The sequence below is a fragment of the Astatotilapia calliptera genome, chromosome 17, assembly GCF_964374335.1.
Source record: "Astatotilapia calliptera chromosome 17, fAstCal68.1, whole genome shotgun sequence".
Lineage (NCBI taxonomy): Eukaryota > Metazoa > Chordata > Actinopteri > Cichliformes > Cichlidae > Astatotilapia > Astatotilapia calliptera.
This window is the reverse complement of record NC_137438.1, coordinates 29,384,337-29,400,938: the sequence shown is the minus strand read 5'-3', so window position 1 is coordinate 29,400,938 and position 16,602 is coordinate 29,384,337. Positions and strand designations below refer to the sequence as shown.

General features: G+C 40.1%; 1 protein-coding gene across 3 annotated transcripts in view; it reads right to left on the bottom strand.

Moving 5' to 3' along the window:
- atp2b1a (ATPase plasma membrane Ca2+ transporting 1a) overlaps nt 1–4,642 on the bottom strand; it is a 37,531-nt gene extending 32,889 nt beyond the window's left edge. For all 3 annotated transcript variants that reach the window (XM_026148142.2, XM_080291949.1, XM_080291950.1), the window contains exon 1: nt 4,497–4,642. The gene's annotated coding sequence lies outside the window, so the exon portion shown is untranslated. The remainder of the gene's footprint in view (nt 1–4,496) is intronic.
- Nucleotides 4,643–16,602: the final 11,960 nt, after the last annotated feature.

The following is a 16,602-nucleotide window of genomic DNA, read 5'->3' as shown; positions in this document are numbered from 1 at the left end:
TTGAGACTTTCGACCACTTTAAGCAATTAAAAATTTAGCATTTACTTTTCAAACCTTTTAAGGAACAGGTTGTACTTTTCTTTTTGAACCTTTGTGCCAACAAAAAGAATTTGCTATACAACAAGCAGTACGAATTTGAAAAGCATAAGCAGTAATATCTTAAATTTACCAACAAATAGTTTGACGCTGTCTTACAAAAGCAATGCAGGTGAAACACATTCTTATAGACCGGTTTTTAACCTCTTACATAACAACAGAACAGACAAGTTATAAAATTTAGTACATAGTGGCCATCTAGGCACATGAAGACTGACCGGTTTCTCAAAACTGTTTATATTAACATTTATAGAGCATGTCAAAAATAATTGTTGCTACATACATAAATGAGGGGAAAGCTGGGCATTTAAATAAGTAAAACTGAGAAACTGACCACATGAGTATTTTTGAGTGCTGGAAGACTGTCCTGTTGTTAAAGTTGTATTCTTACCCTCCACCCCCCACTGTTAAAAATAAATAAATAAATAATTTTTTGGACAAATTCAGAATTAAAATTTCAACATTTACCTACAGAATTTGTTATCATCAAATCAAACATGCCCCTTTTCTTTCATAGTACTGGCCACAGAAATACTATACATGAATATAAAAATTTTATTGCTTTCTACTAATTTCCTCCTGTCAAAGATGTAAATGCACAGCAAGAGGTATGGTTTTATTGAGCTTTTGCATAGCATTTCATGTGCATAGGATTGAAAATGTTCCAAAATGAGGCATCTTTCATTGAGGCACTTTGAAGATCAGAGGCTTTCTGTGTTCTTGCTTATGTGCGATACCACAGACCAGATCGGTGGCCTGGGGTCCTGCTGCCCCATCATTATCTGCTGCAGTCTGAAATTGCTGTTGCCATCATTTCAGTTTTAGGATGCACAATTGTTGACTTGTGCATTATATATTTCACAAAAAAAACTGTGGTACAGAATGCATTGTTATGGTTTAACACATGTCATGCATGTGTTCTGCATTCATTGTGACGAAACCACTTGCTGTAACTGTTAATAAATAGCCTAAGTGAAAATGTATACTAGAAAGAAAGTTTTGAAGCTTTAAGGAACAGACAAATGATTTCATGATCCACATGATTGCATTTGATTCAAATAAAAATTCAAGTGGTATTTCAGGGAGTGATTGTTTCCCACAAATACACTGCTCTGACTTGATTAGGCAGGAATTGCTCTCTCATTGGCTCCACCGTATGATATTACTTGCCCAAGATTTTCAGAGCATGCTACAATGGCAGTTTAAATGTGTAGAGAAGATTACACCAGAGCAGGACTGTATACTGTATGCCACAAGTGATAACATCCAAGACAACCAGCAATGCGTTATGATGAGAGAAGTTGAGGTCTGGAAGTATGCTTCTATTATATAAGCTCAATGACGCTGAAGTTCAAATGAACAAATAATAATAATAATACAGTTAAATCATCTAGCCCACTTTAAAAATGTCCCTTTAATCATTGCCACGTCAAACCATGGAGCCCACCATGTTGCAGAGATGCCAAAACTAACATAAATGTCCGTCAGACTGACTGGTAGCATATTTAGACCTTCTGACAGTCTTCAGGGCTATTTTGCAGCACGTGCTTTGCAATTATTTTAATTAGGCACAATCCCAGTATATAATAACTTTTGCCAATCTTCAATTATAGTACATTTGATCTCCTGAAATTAAAAACTGAAGCATATAACTGGTAGTCACACCTGTGTAATTTGTTTCTCGTGCCAAGTTAAACAAGATTTAAATGAACAAGTAGTAATGAATGACTAAAAGACCCTGTAACCTAAAACCCCTGCTTGAAATAATCTTGACCTTACAATCCACACACAGTAAGAAAGATAAGTAAAATGCCATCATTGGTAAATGTTACCATGAATACATGACACTGGTTCAAAACCACACTATATTTAGCTTTCCATGCTGGTTTACATGAGGCTTAACGCCACCTTAGATTAATGACCTGCAGTGGTCACCTCAGTGAAATAATGCTTTAAACTAGCAATTATAAACATTAAACTTGAAGAATTACAGAGTACACTAAGGACAAATGTTAGTAATTTGTCTTAATGTTGGGCTTATAGTTGTCTGCAGTGCAGAGCATGACAATGAAATAAGTGAACATGTGAACCAGCAGCTGTAAGAGGAACTCATCCATGATGAGTTAGGAACAGACTTGGCAGGCGACAACTGCCTGGAAGAAAGTATACCAGATATGCGGCATTACTTCACAGTGGCTATAGCAGTTATCTCAGCAGCAAGGAGCATGTAAGATTGGTGAGAACAACATTCTTCAGCACAGAAAGAAAGAAAAAACATGCACCGCTGAAAAGGACGTAGAGGTGTGGTCTTGAAAGGTTGATTTTCTACAAATGAACTAATGAGCCACAAAGGTCAGGTGATCTTCCCTCTGAAATATAACAATTTTTTGAAAATTTTTTTTAAAAAAAAGTATTCAAATATCTACTGACTCATATTAGTCACTCAAGTAGAGGGGTAATGTCTATAATCAGCCATTAGGGGAAAAAAAAAGGTGGCACAGCGAAGAATAAGAAAAGATATTTTTGTCATTCTTGAGTGACAGCAACAGTCTGAGTTCAAAGGGCTCAGACAAGGCAACAGATTGTGTTACTGATGATCTAAGTGAATCATTAAACAAACTCAATTTCTATATGCTGCGCTAGACAGCTACAATGAAGCATTACTCACAGCTAAACCTGAAAAAAAAATTGACTTCTAACGCAGTATTAGCTAGAAAATTCAAACATATCTCCAAACTGAATCACAGCAACTGTCATTGCAGCTAATACAATATTGTGCAGCAAGATATTGTGATTATAAAATCCGTGTAATTGCTTATCTGTCATTATATTATTTAACAAGACCAGAGTACAGATGACTACTACAGGTGACTAGCACGCTCTGTGTCACCGAGTTTTATGTTCAGCGTCTTTTCATACAACTACAATAATAGAATGTAGAATCACAAGTCATTATACAAACACTGAAAGACATTGCTGGCGCTGCAGCAAGCTGGGTGCTATTTAATTGGATAAGGAGTGATCCCTTCAACTAGACACCAAAAGGTGCTCTGTGGCTGCACTCCACATCGACCTGGATACTGCAGGTAATGTCTGAGTGCACCAATCTATATTACGTCGTCAATCAAGATTAAGAGTGTAACGTTAACGTACGTAATCATCTTGCAGTACCTGGAAGCCCTAAGAAATACGAGATACATTACGGGCAAGTGGAAGGTAATTTAAAGAGACGAGCTGCAGTCAGTGTGTGAGTTTCTATTGCCGTGTAAGTATGAAATAAGCGTTGTTCTTTCAGTAGCGTTACGGACGACAAGTGGCAGTTTTTTTCCCCTTAGTTCGGAAATAACCTGACAGTTTTGCCATACCAGGACATTTAAGAGTGGTAAACAGCCATACTTGCTCAAATGGGTTTCTCGTAATTGTTTCGAGGAGGTTAGGAGATTGGGACTTGAGATTAAAACCTACTAGTTGCGGTCAAATTATTGTCTTCAGAATACGGTACAAATTAAAGTGTTGGACAACAGAATGCGACACCAGCAAATGACAACCCCAGAAAATGATGTTAGTCAATAAACGAAGGTTCAAAACACGCTTACTGTGGTGACAGAGAGCAGAAATGACTAACGCGGTTTTATGGGTTCCCCGAGTTGCCCGTATTGAGTGTGTTGAGCAACCGCAGCGCGTGGACTCCCAGCGCTCGCGGAATATAGTTCCAGGCCGTTTAGCAGTATTACTCCACTAACGTTAGGTATCTGCATATAAAACGGGAACTGCGAGGCGTTAGACAAGCTGAATGACATATCACCATGTAACATGCAATGCAGGCAACTTTCTATTAAAGATATTAAGGTCCATAGTTGAAGTGTTATTTAACAGCGGGACCCCGCGAGGAGCAACCAAGTCGAAACGTTAATGTGCAGCCCAACAGATATGTTATTAAAAAAAAATAACAGCGGTCCTGACTAGCGTACACGGTTAGCAAACTAGCACTAATGCGTTAGCTTATGCTGACTGCAAAGAGGGGAAATTCACAAAAGATACTTCCAACAGACTGACAAGTCTAAAAACTTAGCCATGAGCCATGCAGAAGTCCCAAGCAAACTATGCACAAGCGAATGAAATCTGGCAGCATCCCGGGCTGATTAGCTACCTGTGTTGGAAAACGAACCGCCCCATGTCAGTATCCCTCCAAGATAGCTAACATTAGCTTGGTATACCGCTAACTACCCAAGGCAAGCTACCCACAGTGGTTGGCCCTCGTTGATCAGTGCACACACAAAAAAGAAGACCTTAACCGGTTATGGGGTTACATGCAACATCCAAAATCACTTGGAAAGATCAATTATTGTGTGGCATTTTGCCGCGCTAATAGAGAAAAATATAAGTAAAATAATACTTACTCCGTCCTCTGAAGAGCACCCCAGCTCCCTTTCTCTCTTTAACTCCCCCTCAGTCTCACCAAAGACTAGACTCTCTCCCCTGATCTGAGGTATAATCCCGCCCACTGCGCTGTCACAACCAAAGCCTGCAAACCTCACACTGCCAAGATAGTTCCTATCTCCCTCGAGCTCATGAAAACCCATGTCACTTTGACCGGAAATCATATGAGACATGCGTGCGGTGGAAAAGCGGGATGATGTTGCCGCAACTCACGTGGCTGACTGCTGAGATAATAATCTCTTTATGTTTAATTACAGAACAGATGCAGACCAAGACCACCTATTTGTTTTTTAATGCAACACGATGAAGGGTGCGTGTCTCACAGCGGTATTGTTGCATCTCTATGATTTAAAAATGCTAAAATCAAGCTGAAGCGATAACGGGGATATCGTGAGAGACAACCGACCAAAAAATAACGTTGTAAAAGTGGAACTCGACGATGGCGGAAGTACACCAAGGTGAACCATTTCGCCTCGCCTTTTTCATTTCTGTCACAACACCGCCAGGGACATGTGATGCACGTCAAAAGGAGGATGGGTATGGACCGCTGGTGTGGATTCCCATTGGCTTAGCCAGCATATCAGTCGCCTATGGAAACGGTTACGTCATGATCCCCTAGTACTCCTTCTTTGCTCCCGTGTAGCTTTATAATAACAGGATTATTCAACAGTCCCCCCCAATCATATGATGCAGCCTGCAGACAGTAGGTAACGAAAACGCATCGGTTTTGCTGTCCGGGCGACTCAACCCCACCTAGGCTGCACGAGGCTCTTCCCCTCGACGCCTAATCAAACCTGACGTTATTCTTTCCATGACGTAGTGCGTTTTTTCTCTCTTCACCAGATTCAATGCGTGTATTCTTTGCGATTCCTTCAGTCCTCTCGGGGAGTCACACACTCTGCACAATCAGCCTCCTTATTACTTGGGGCAGCTGTCAATGAAATGCAAACAGCAATGTGAGCCATTAAACCGATGTGACAGAAATTTAACAGCGTTTTGGTACTGCAATAAATTGCAGCACAAGTCCCCTGTAATTGCCTAATATGTATTTTTTTATGTAACAGAGAGTGCAAGGTGTTAATTGGAATTAGAAAGTCTGTGATCCAGAATTCAGACAAGGTGGTTATTGCAAAACCCATCTGAACTTTGCACAAACCAAGTCAGGTATAGAAACTGCTATTTGACAAGCATACAATACTTTAAAAAATAAAAAAAAAGAAAGATTAGTTGTGGTAGATCATAAACAGAAAATAACCATGGCCAGGGTCAAAACTCAGTGTAATACACTTGCTGTCTGGACATAATGGGATTTATCATTAACATGAGTGCCTTGAGTGCACGGCAGCAGCTGCCTCTTCAGAAAGGTCCAACGTGTTTAGGCTTGTGTGCAAATTAAAAGTTGGAAAATATCATTTCAGAATTTCCGAGTCAGACAGACGTCAAGCGGAGAAAAGAGATTTGGAAAGAAAGAGGAAGAGAAGAAGCCGGGGGAAAAAAAACCCCAACTTGATTTATGTAAGATGACTTGTGCAATCATTTGGCCTTATGTCTTTGTGATTTGACTTTAATGGCTCAGTCTAAAGCAGAATGAGGAACAATCAGTCAAAATGCATAGATAGGCAAAAAAAAAAAAACCCCAAAAAATGTTGTTCGCAGAAGCTGCTAAATGATGGCTGTGCCTCACATGTGCTCCCACACTCCCTTCGCACATTGTGAGCTGTCAGTTTTCTGCTCTAAAACTTTAGAGCTGTAGCTGCAGCTGCAGCAGTGCTTAGATGCTGATGTTTTTTCCCCTGTACGCCCAGCAGTAACACGGGCCTCATGTGAACAAGCTTTGGCACACAGACTTTGCTCCACAGGCCTTTAAACCCTATAGTGCCAAAGAAGCGACAAGATCTATTTTTATGTCTGCCATTTTTGCAGTTCACTGTCAGTGGTTTTGGTGGCTTCCTAAGTTGCAGCCTGCAGTGCTTTGTGTTGGCCAACCCAGAGCAAATGTTAGGTCATTCACTGACCCCCGAGGGCATCTCTTTCTCTCTTCTTCAGTCCATCAGTCTGTGCATCAGCCCTTCTTCTTTATCTGAACCAGAGGACACACTTTAGGTAATGGTAGGAATGCAAATATAGATTCATAATGGATCTTTACAATCCATATCAAACATATATGAGGACTGTAGATCAGCTGGCCTGCTCTGGAGGAAAGTTGAAGATTTTCGGGGATATCTTTATTCATGTTGTTCAGTCTGGCTCATTTCAGGGGTAGCAAATGAATCTGAAAGATCATAAATTAAGATATTGTTCAGTTTGTACAAAAATGCATGAAAGAATCTTTAGAGGGGACAGCTCTTTACTTCCTGCTTCCTGTTTTTGTGCTAATCAACTGTAAACCTTTCATTTCACCGTTAACCTTAATGTGTATAAGCAGAGCACATAGAGTGTAGTGGTTTACATATTCACTTCACAAGAAAGATCTCAGGTTTGATCCTGGGAGGAAACACAAATCCTTTTGGAAGGGCACCCGGCATTAAAAAAGCCAAATAAAACACACGGAGCTTACATGCTGCGGCAACCCTTTGTGAATAATGGAACATAAAGCATGCATGCATATTTTAACTGTAAACCATTAGAATTCATTACAAAACGTCAGTAAAAAACAAAGCTTTTCCATGATAACGTTTTCTTTCTAGGCTGTGAATGATGTTTGCAATGTCTTTTCTAAAACTGACAGAAAATAAATTGGAATTCTGCCTCGTACCATCACTCCGTGCTTGTTCACTTGAAACCACTTAATCTTTCAATCCATTTAAACACTTATGGACCACAGAAGTGAGCAATATGATGAAGACTCGCACCAAGGGCCTTTTAGTTGTATGGGAAACAATCTAGATGCAGGTTGTTAATGGCAAAAGTGAATTGTTTAGCCCTGAAAGTTGAGTGGAAATGACCACGTGTGTGTCTACGAACGCCAGAAACCAAACCATTGCAGAAATCCTCCTGGTTTTTAATTCTTGAGGAAATTGCATCTATGCAAATAGCGGGACTCTCTGAGAGCCATGTTGAGTTTTCAAATTGAGGAGACCAATCATTTTCCCCACAGCTGTTGCTGAATCTCTCTGTTGACTCAGTTTCTTGATGGAAATTTGCCATATGCTCTGGAGCATCTTGTGAACTACAGTAAATGTCAAGTGTCATTAGCTTTTGTGCATGCTAATGTCTTGTTCATGCTGTTTGAGTAAGCATTAATGATGAAGCATGCCAAAATGCACTCAAAAAGGTGACGTTGCCTTCAGGGTAACTTTTGCATGTATTGCAAAAATGCTCAAAACAGAACCTCATTTAATAATTTAGGTTAAAGGTAAACACATGGTCGCATTGAGGCGGATAGTCAGGGGAGGCAAAAAAGTTAAGCAACACAGCTTTGGTAAGCGTGATTATTCGTTCATCCCAACATAGAGCTTTAATTACTGGGGTACTGTTCTACACACCATGAGACAACATAGCTTGACAAATAATTGCAGGTTCGGTTTGAAAAGCGTCTAGCAACCGGCACTGTATGAATGTGTCTGCTGTTGTGTGAGGAACATTGTTGCCGACTCTGCAGCTTATCACATTTTCAGACAACACGCGGCTCTGAACTGATTAAGACATTTGCACAAAGAAAAAAGCCAAAGGGAATGGAAAACAGAAGCCACAGAAAGATTATCAGTTAATTCCTAAACACTTTTCTAAATAAACACATGACTGCGGTGGAAATGCCTGTGTTGCACCAGCAGATCATGTGCCTCTTGAGGTGAGGCAAGTGGAAAATGTGAACATGAAGATGTCTCATTAGCAGACTTACATAGCCGGGTCCCTATCAGTCAGGACATGCTGTATGAATATTGCTTCCTTTGGTCAGCGATCTATCTACACCACTTTGTTTCTTCAGCGGACATCTCATTTTCCACTGGCTCAGCACATTGGCAAAGCGTTAGACATAGAGGTGTGGGGAGTGACTTCCTCCTTTTGAAGAGGAAGAGGAAAAACAGTGTTCCATACTTGAGAGAAAGACTGTTGATCACGGATGTTGATGTGTAAGAATTTTCCAATTGCAAATTAATCAGAAGTCCACTTTCTAAGTATTTATACATAAATCTCACTTTATGTGATGTTAATATGTCAAATAAAGTTGGTTTTAGTGTTATAAGGTTTGACTGTAACAGACTGCTTAGACCCATTATTGAAAAAGGACAAGAGCTATATTAATCAGACAAAGTTGATATTAGGGATGGCTGTTGCACCGGGTAATAACAAACCTTTCTTATCTAACACATCATTAGTCTGCCATAATCACTGTAATCACATTTTTCCTGAAATCCTGAGTCCAAACATTGGTTAATGTCTGCTAAAGGGACCCCAATTATAAGATTAACATCAAACTCTGCTGACTGGCAAAACAGCCGAGACACAGACACATGAATTATACCTATGGTGCAGACAAATGCTGAAGAGAAGATCTCAAGAGAGACCTTGTGGAGCAGTCTTACTGACAAAGACCCCTTGTGCGAAGGAAAACTGAGAAAGGAGAGGTGGTGGTGGTGGTAGGTGAAGGGGGCTGTCTTGATTGAGCTGCTTGCCTTAGGTTTGTGCATGTTTGTGTTTCCAGCTACCCCAGGAATTTACTGCACGGCACTGGCAAGGACGGCCACAGCGAGGTGAATGGCCTGTGGGATAAAGGCCAGAGTTTTCTGGGAAAAAGGGTAGCGGAGAGAGAGAGAGCAGGAGGAGAAGCAGAGGTCATAGAAAAGGAAGAGAAAGATGGAGCAAAAGTACATAGACAAGGAGTTATTGTAAAAGGCGAAGAGTCAGCAAATAAGTGTGAACTGGAAATAGAGATGGTAAAACAAAAGCTGTGTGTGCCTCGTGTGTGCGTAGGGAAGGAGACAGTGGTCTTACTCAGCCCTGAGCCAGCAGCACTGAGATTATCTGGCCAAGTTTCCACTCGCAAACAATAATTCACCTCAAGTGCCCATTGAGGCCAGACTTTGTAAGGACAGCGACCCACCCAGTGCAAAATTAGGTTGTGTGAGTGGAAGAGTCTGTGTATGGTTATAGTATGCCATCACCATATAAACTTGAACGTGTGATGGCGAGCCATAGAAGGGTGTGTTGGTGTGGTTGCGGGAGGGGGAGCATGCTTTCCATGCTCTGATTTCTGTTGATATCTTCTGTATTTACATTTGGCCCAGCTAGTGGTCAAGCTAGAAAGCGTGTTTCATTCAGGCTAGTGAACATTTTACATGTCATAAAATGCAGGGCATATAAATAGTGTTTATTCAATTACCGCCAAGGCACACAAACTACCTGAGAGCCCACATTTAGAGTTTTCCAGTGCTCATGGAAAACACTGGAACGAAAGTGGAAAACAAAACATACAGGACAAAAATATTGCAGAATTAAACACTGGCTGCGTGCGTTTCAGTCTCAAAATAAGAAACAAATTAAACAAAAAAGGGAACAAACTTGAGTATTTAAGCACAGCTAGAGAGCAAGGGCTAGTTAACATGCTGGCAGAGGTGACTTTGGGTAAATTAGTGGCAACAAGCGGTAATTAAGAATCGTTTTTACTGCGCTCAGTTGTTCAGCTAGGCGTGGAGCTCATCAGCAAATCTGCTTTTCTCTTCCCCTAAAGTCTGAGCAGTGCCACCAGGGACCCAACAAAACAATTAATGGCAACTTAATTACAGGGCCACATCAGATTTTTTGCTTAACCCACAGAATGTGCAGAGAGCAAGAGAGGGGCATGTTGAAAGAGCTTGTTTCCTTAAGATGACACACAGCTTTTTGCAATGTCCAAATCAGAGTGGCACTGACTGGGCACAGATGGGGCACAGAGGAGGAGATCCAATGGGAACTTGGTGCCCTTTACACCCTATTTCTTCCCTTTCACATGGGGGCTTTTCCTCTGGGAAAGGCACAAGGACCAGGACAGGGAGGGTTATAGACTAAGTCCTAAATTTCTTGGTGCAAAGTAATCCTATGGCATTTGTGCACACAAACTCAAGATGGACACACAAATGCACACCTTGTCCTAGGTTAGGCTATAGCTTTGACTTTCAAAGGAAAGAGAAGCAGTACACATACAGTATGTGTGTCTGAGACAGAGAGAGTTAAATGGTTTCAAAGGGAAGCAGTAGGCAAAGTGAGACAGACTACACGTGGCTTTATTGACAATGAAACAGGTCACATCTGTTCAATAATGCAGAATAATTGTTTATTATATAATATAAAACACTTTCCAAGGACTCGAGTGAATTTTTCATAATTTTTAAGCAACAGTTTGACTTATTGTTAATAGGCTTACAAAACCTTTTGCCAAAAAGAGTTGGACAACTTCGATACAACTCACTTTTGTGAAGGAGGTTAGCAGCTCATTGGCTTAGCAAAACCATTAAAGGCAGGGGCAAACAGGTAACCTGGTAGGATGTGACATAAAATAAAACGAGTGGTGCCAGTCCTTGAGATCACTAATGATAATTTTTCATCTAGTTTCATTAATTAAAAAAAAGTCAGGCCAGTGAAGTGCCTCTATTTTTAGTGATTGTGAAGAAAACTATAAAAATCAATACATAGCAGTAGTTTCTAGAACGGCGCAGTGTCATATTTAGCAGCTCTTACATTGGTCTCTATTAGAAAAATCAAAGCCTGCTCCTGCGTTAGTTTTCTCAAACTAGCAACTTTTGCGACACGCATGCGTGATATATATATATATATATTTTAACAGCTATTCAAATACAACTATTCTTTTGCTTGCCCTACGTAAAAAAAAGAAGCACTTTACACTACAAATACATTAAGCTGTAGTGGAATGAATTAAAGTAATTTCAGTGGTAGCGCCACTGCTTGAAACTCTTATGCACTGCATAGCCCTTTAAAGCCAAGCGTATCATATTTGATGTGTTTTTGTGAGTTTATAGTACATAACCAAAGTTCTTTTCATGATTACACTGATCAGGGCACTTCAAGAGACGCAAGCTGAAATGGAGTATGAAAAATGAAAAGAACTCCTACAGCATCAACTTATTTAAACAAGACAGGAAGAAAACCAATTCTAATGGGCACACAAAATAAAACTATGAACATTAAATAACAAATAAGCACATGAAGTGAGTCAAACAACAGAATATGGTCAAAGCTGCATTTGTGAATGTGAGTGGAATTTAAATGACATTTTCCTGCTTGTAGAACAAACCCCAGACTTTGTGGTTTCCCCGTGGCAAAATTTTTTTTTATATCGTTTGAAATGTGTCTGTGAGATTGAGTATCAACAACTGTTAAGAACACAAAATTGGCATTTACTTTATCTTGAGTTAAAGTTGCATTTTGCCCAACTGAGAACACGCAAAGCAATGCAAAAGAGAATCATTGCTTTTAAAAAATTGTGATTTAAATAAATAGAGATAGCCAGAAAAATAGGCAACATCAGAAATATAAAGACAACAACATACACAATTCATAAAGAACCAGTCATTGTTACAGGAGTTTTAGGAGTGTCCACTTTTTTCATTTTGTTGCACAAAACCGGAGCAAATATGACCTGTTGCTCCAGAAGAGATGCAAATGGGGGTAAAATCACAACCCTGCTTCGTTACCAAACTGTGACCAACCCCATGATTACATGTCATATCCCCATCATCGTTACAACTGGCAAACCCCCTACCCCTGATTTAGAGAGACACAGAGAGAGAAAGACAGATCCAGCATGATCCTACCATAGCAGATGGATATGTCAGATATGCCTGCTTGGGCTTATGGAGATGCTTAGTGGTAAATGTAATGACCTGTGTCTGTGTGAGTGTGTGTGTGTGTGTGCCTACCCCCTCCATCCACTGTTCCAATTGCCCTGGATCTGTCTGGGGAAAACTCAGTCACTTTGCTGTGACTGAAAGACAGGGCAGAGCCAGTTATAACTTAAATTCTCCATTTCGGACTGAGACCAGGGAGTTGGAACTTCAGGAAGTCTGAGGCAGAAATAAACAAATAAGAACTGTGTTTACTTTTATGGTTAAAATGACAAATTACCAACTACAATGGCAAGGCAACATGATCGGGCGGAGAAATTGCTTTACACTGTTTTTTAAATAATGTTTAGAGTTAAAGCAGCTCTGCCCATCTCCTGGAGCATCATCAGTAGCATGACTAATAAAACAGTATGTATAAGATTTTAAGGCTTCAGCTTTGTGGTTTAGGAAAGGATTACTCATCAAACAGTCCCACAGAAATGGTGCATGGTGATGGTGTGACATGCATCACTTCAATTTGAGGAGTCTATTTAGGTTTTAAAAGAATGCAATGTGCCCTAAAATGAAGTTACTGAACACAGTGACAAGTTCAGCAAGGCTGTGGTTTAATTTCTTTAAGTCTTAACAATTCTTTTTTTTGGCTTTATTTAGGCTCAGATGACTGTCATCTCTAAATGGTGATCTGTTTGGTGTAAAGGGTTCTTTCATGCATGCTTTTCAATTCCATAATTATCGTTAACACATATTCAGTAACTCTCACTCAGAGTTACTCACTCAGTCTTAAGCCATCTCTCCTCTCTTAACTTTAAAAAGCTGTACAATGGTTAATGGAAACTTTCCTCTGTGTTAGTTTGTCATGTGAAGGGCATTGTTGGAGTTTTCCAGTGCTCTCTCTATAGAAAAACACCCATCCCTAGCATGATGTATCAGAAGTTTGGAGACAGGAGCATATGTTTGTCAAAGCTCTTTTGGCAGGCTTCCTGTTTTGACCTACAGGAGGATGAGAGAGTGTACGTGCGCGTGTACACATTGTTTGGGGAGGAGGTATTCCAGCATCAAAGCATGTTCTCGGAAGGCTCTTTTTTCCATCCTACTGGTGATAAAACGGCTACACTTCATTTCACTAATGAGCAGCACAATGACACAAGCCATAACTAAAATTGTTATCTGCGGAATGGCTGACATTTAGTCTCGGAGCATTGAAGTTGAACTCTCTATCATCATACTGCTTATTGGTATTTGTTCAATGTCAGTGGGTGCAGTCTATTTATTATAGCCTTGACTATGTAAAATTCCACTCAGATCTCCAGTATGTGAGAAACCATAGAAACAGACTGGCCTTTGTTTCTTGTACTCGGGAAAGTGTCCTGTGAGCTGAACTGAGTAATACTGCTGTGGCAGATGACTGGCCCACTCACACACATTCAGTGTTGAAGGAAAAAAAATGGGTGAAAAACTACAATTAATAAAAGGTGTGATATTTGGAAAGGCTGAAGATGATTTTCCATCGACTCTTCTTTTTTTTTTTTTTTGGATAAACTCTCTTTTCAGGCACAGACTCATATCAGTCTAAATCATGCTAGAATCATGAAAGTATGATATGTGCTAACCACTTAGTGTTGGTGCACTCCATTTACTTCTTTCACAAAAATGCGCAAACAGTTCCTAAGCTTAGCGAGCTAGTTTAACATCTCTGGAAATCTGCTTATTTGCTTTCTTGCTGGATATTAGATAAGAGGTTGGTACTCTTTCCATGAATGTCCTACACTTCAGTGTATCTACAGGAGGAAAAGAGTTCGACTTAGCAACTCTTTTTGCAACTCTTTTTTCAGTTGCCCTACTCCTCTTCTGCTGTGATAACCTTACATGCCACAACTAAACTGCACATAAGCACTCGAGAGTATTATTTCACTAACTTATTTAGCATATCTTTTTAATTTTATATTATGTTTTTATAAAATCATCCTCAGTAAAAGTGCAGAGGTTTACAAAAACAGCTTCACGAGACACAAAGGGTTAAGAAAACAGTCTCATGTTCATGTAGTCTTATCAAGTTCTTAAACCCTTTCTGGTAGAAATGAAATATTTCCCATAATATTATACTTTTAAGTCTTTAAAACCCAAGTGTGACAAGTTGGTAGTTTAAATAACTTTACAGAAATGTACTTTATAGCCTCATTAGAGTAGCCAGACAACACGAAGCCTAGTTGGAGTACTATATAACCTAGTTAAGGGCTACCCTACTTTTAGCTCCAATAGCCCAGTTACAAAAACACCCAGAAGAGTCAGATTCTCCATGAGAACAGGGTCCAAATAAGTAATGGCAACTCTGAGCTTATACTGGAGCTATCCTCGCCCTAAAATAAAGAGGGAAGATTGGGCAGAGTTGTCAGCGGGAGCCAGAACTGGGATGGGATATATTACATTCATATTTCAGGCATCTCTCTGACAAGGTTGTCCTCAGTGACTTACATGATCTTGCTCAAGGACACTTTGGCAGGACACATGGTTGTTAATGAGCACTACATGCACTTGCAGGGATAAAAACTGCGAATAAGAAGTTACTGGTTGTCATTGCATAACAATGTTGAGGCTGGCTCCGGATACTTTTCCCATAAACTAAAACAGCTTGGTTAACCTCAAGCTAAAATATGATCATAAAACAGTTTCTCAAAGCCCCGTGTGTTTGTCAGACTCATTTGCAAGTTTACAAACTTAATTGAATAACAATGAACCTCTTAACTTTTAGCAAATGTTTACCACTGTTGGTGAAATACATTCTGTGAAATGTATTATAGACCTGTACACTCTCCTTTAATAAACACATCTAGCTGTTTTCAAGGTCCAGTTGGCAAACATTAGCCAAGACAGTGATGTGCTCCAGGCTGTAACAAAACATGGGTTCTTTCCAGTTTACCTCCCAGTGTCAAACAAGTGTCTCTTGACTGTCAATGACTTAAATACATTCCCCAGAGCAGCAGAATCGAGGAAGTTCTTGCTATAAAAGGGAAAGAAGGACAGCGAGGAGTCGTGGTGGCGACTTGGGTTAGAGGCTGCAAGTCATCATTAGCGCTATTATCTGGAACTCTGTGCTTGGATGTGCTGCAACCAGGCACAGTGCCAGTTTAGCAGATGCTAATTGCTATCATTATAGATAGACTGTGTGCTTAAGCTATAAACTGTTGTGAGCTGATGATAAATGGAGTCAAGTGACAGGAACACCAAGTAAGATAAAATAAATGCAAAGTCTTGTTTTTAGGGTTTTAAATTATCATCATCATTTTCATTCCCCCGTACTTTCCCCCTTCTTTTCTTATCTACTTCCCATTGAATCACTGCTCTGATTCACTTTAATCGTCCACACTTCCTTTCTGTTATTTCTCTGCCTCCCCGAGACGTTGTCCCTGCTCCCCATTTATGTAGGTCATAGCCCAGAGAGATGACAGAAAAGCTCCCTGGCGGTGGAGGTTTCTGGCAGGATGGCAGCGGCGGTGGTGTTAGTGGTGGGAGGGGAGGGCAATGGGAGCATCGGTTCCGGAGCCATGTGGCATTGTACCTGCTCATCCATAATGGATCAGGGCCAGAAATAATGGATGAGGCTGGTGAGTAACCTGAGGAAGCAGTGGGACATGGAGACTTGATTCGGCCTTAGCCTCGTTTTCCTCCTCCGCCTCCTCCATCTCCCGTTGTCAGCCAGCAAGCCTTTCTCAGAAAACATGGAACACGATGCTCACCCAGACACGGACCCATTGAAAACAAACATGAGACACTTAAATAAATCTATATTAGTGGTTCAGAGCTCCATGATATAAGGCTCTGTTTTTTATTACTTTTTATTACTTTCTCAATAAAATAATTTACTTTATTATTATTCTATGACATAAGACAAGCTTCCTCAGTTTCAGGTTCAACTTTTAGTTTAGCCCTAATGAATTTAAAACTTTTAACAGAGAGAATATATTGTAGGAGGTGTGGGCTTTGAAACAAGTAGGCACTTTAGCATTTTAAAACTTGTGATATACATTATTGCACAACAAGTATGAATATATTAACTGCTATTGTTTTATTATATTAACACATCACTTAAAACCCCCAGATATTAAAGTGCTAACATCAATTTGCTATCGTTTACATTTAAGCTGGTGCAAACTTTGAATTAGGTGGGATAAATGAGCCTTTGATCCAGCACGGCTAACTATTTACTATCCATGATGGGATCTTTCAGGTAGCTGGGCCCTTCAAAAGGAGCACTGTACCCAAACAGCTGCCACTGCCCACACCAGCA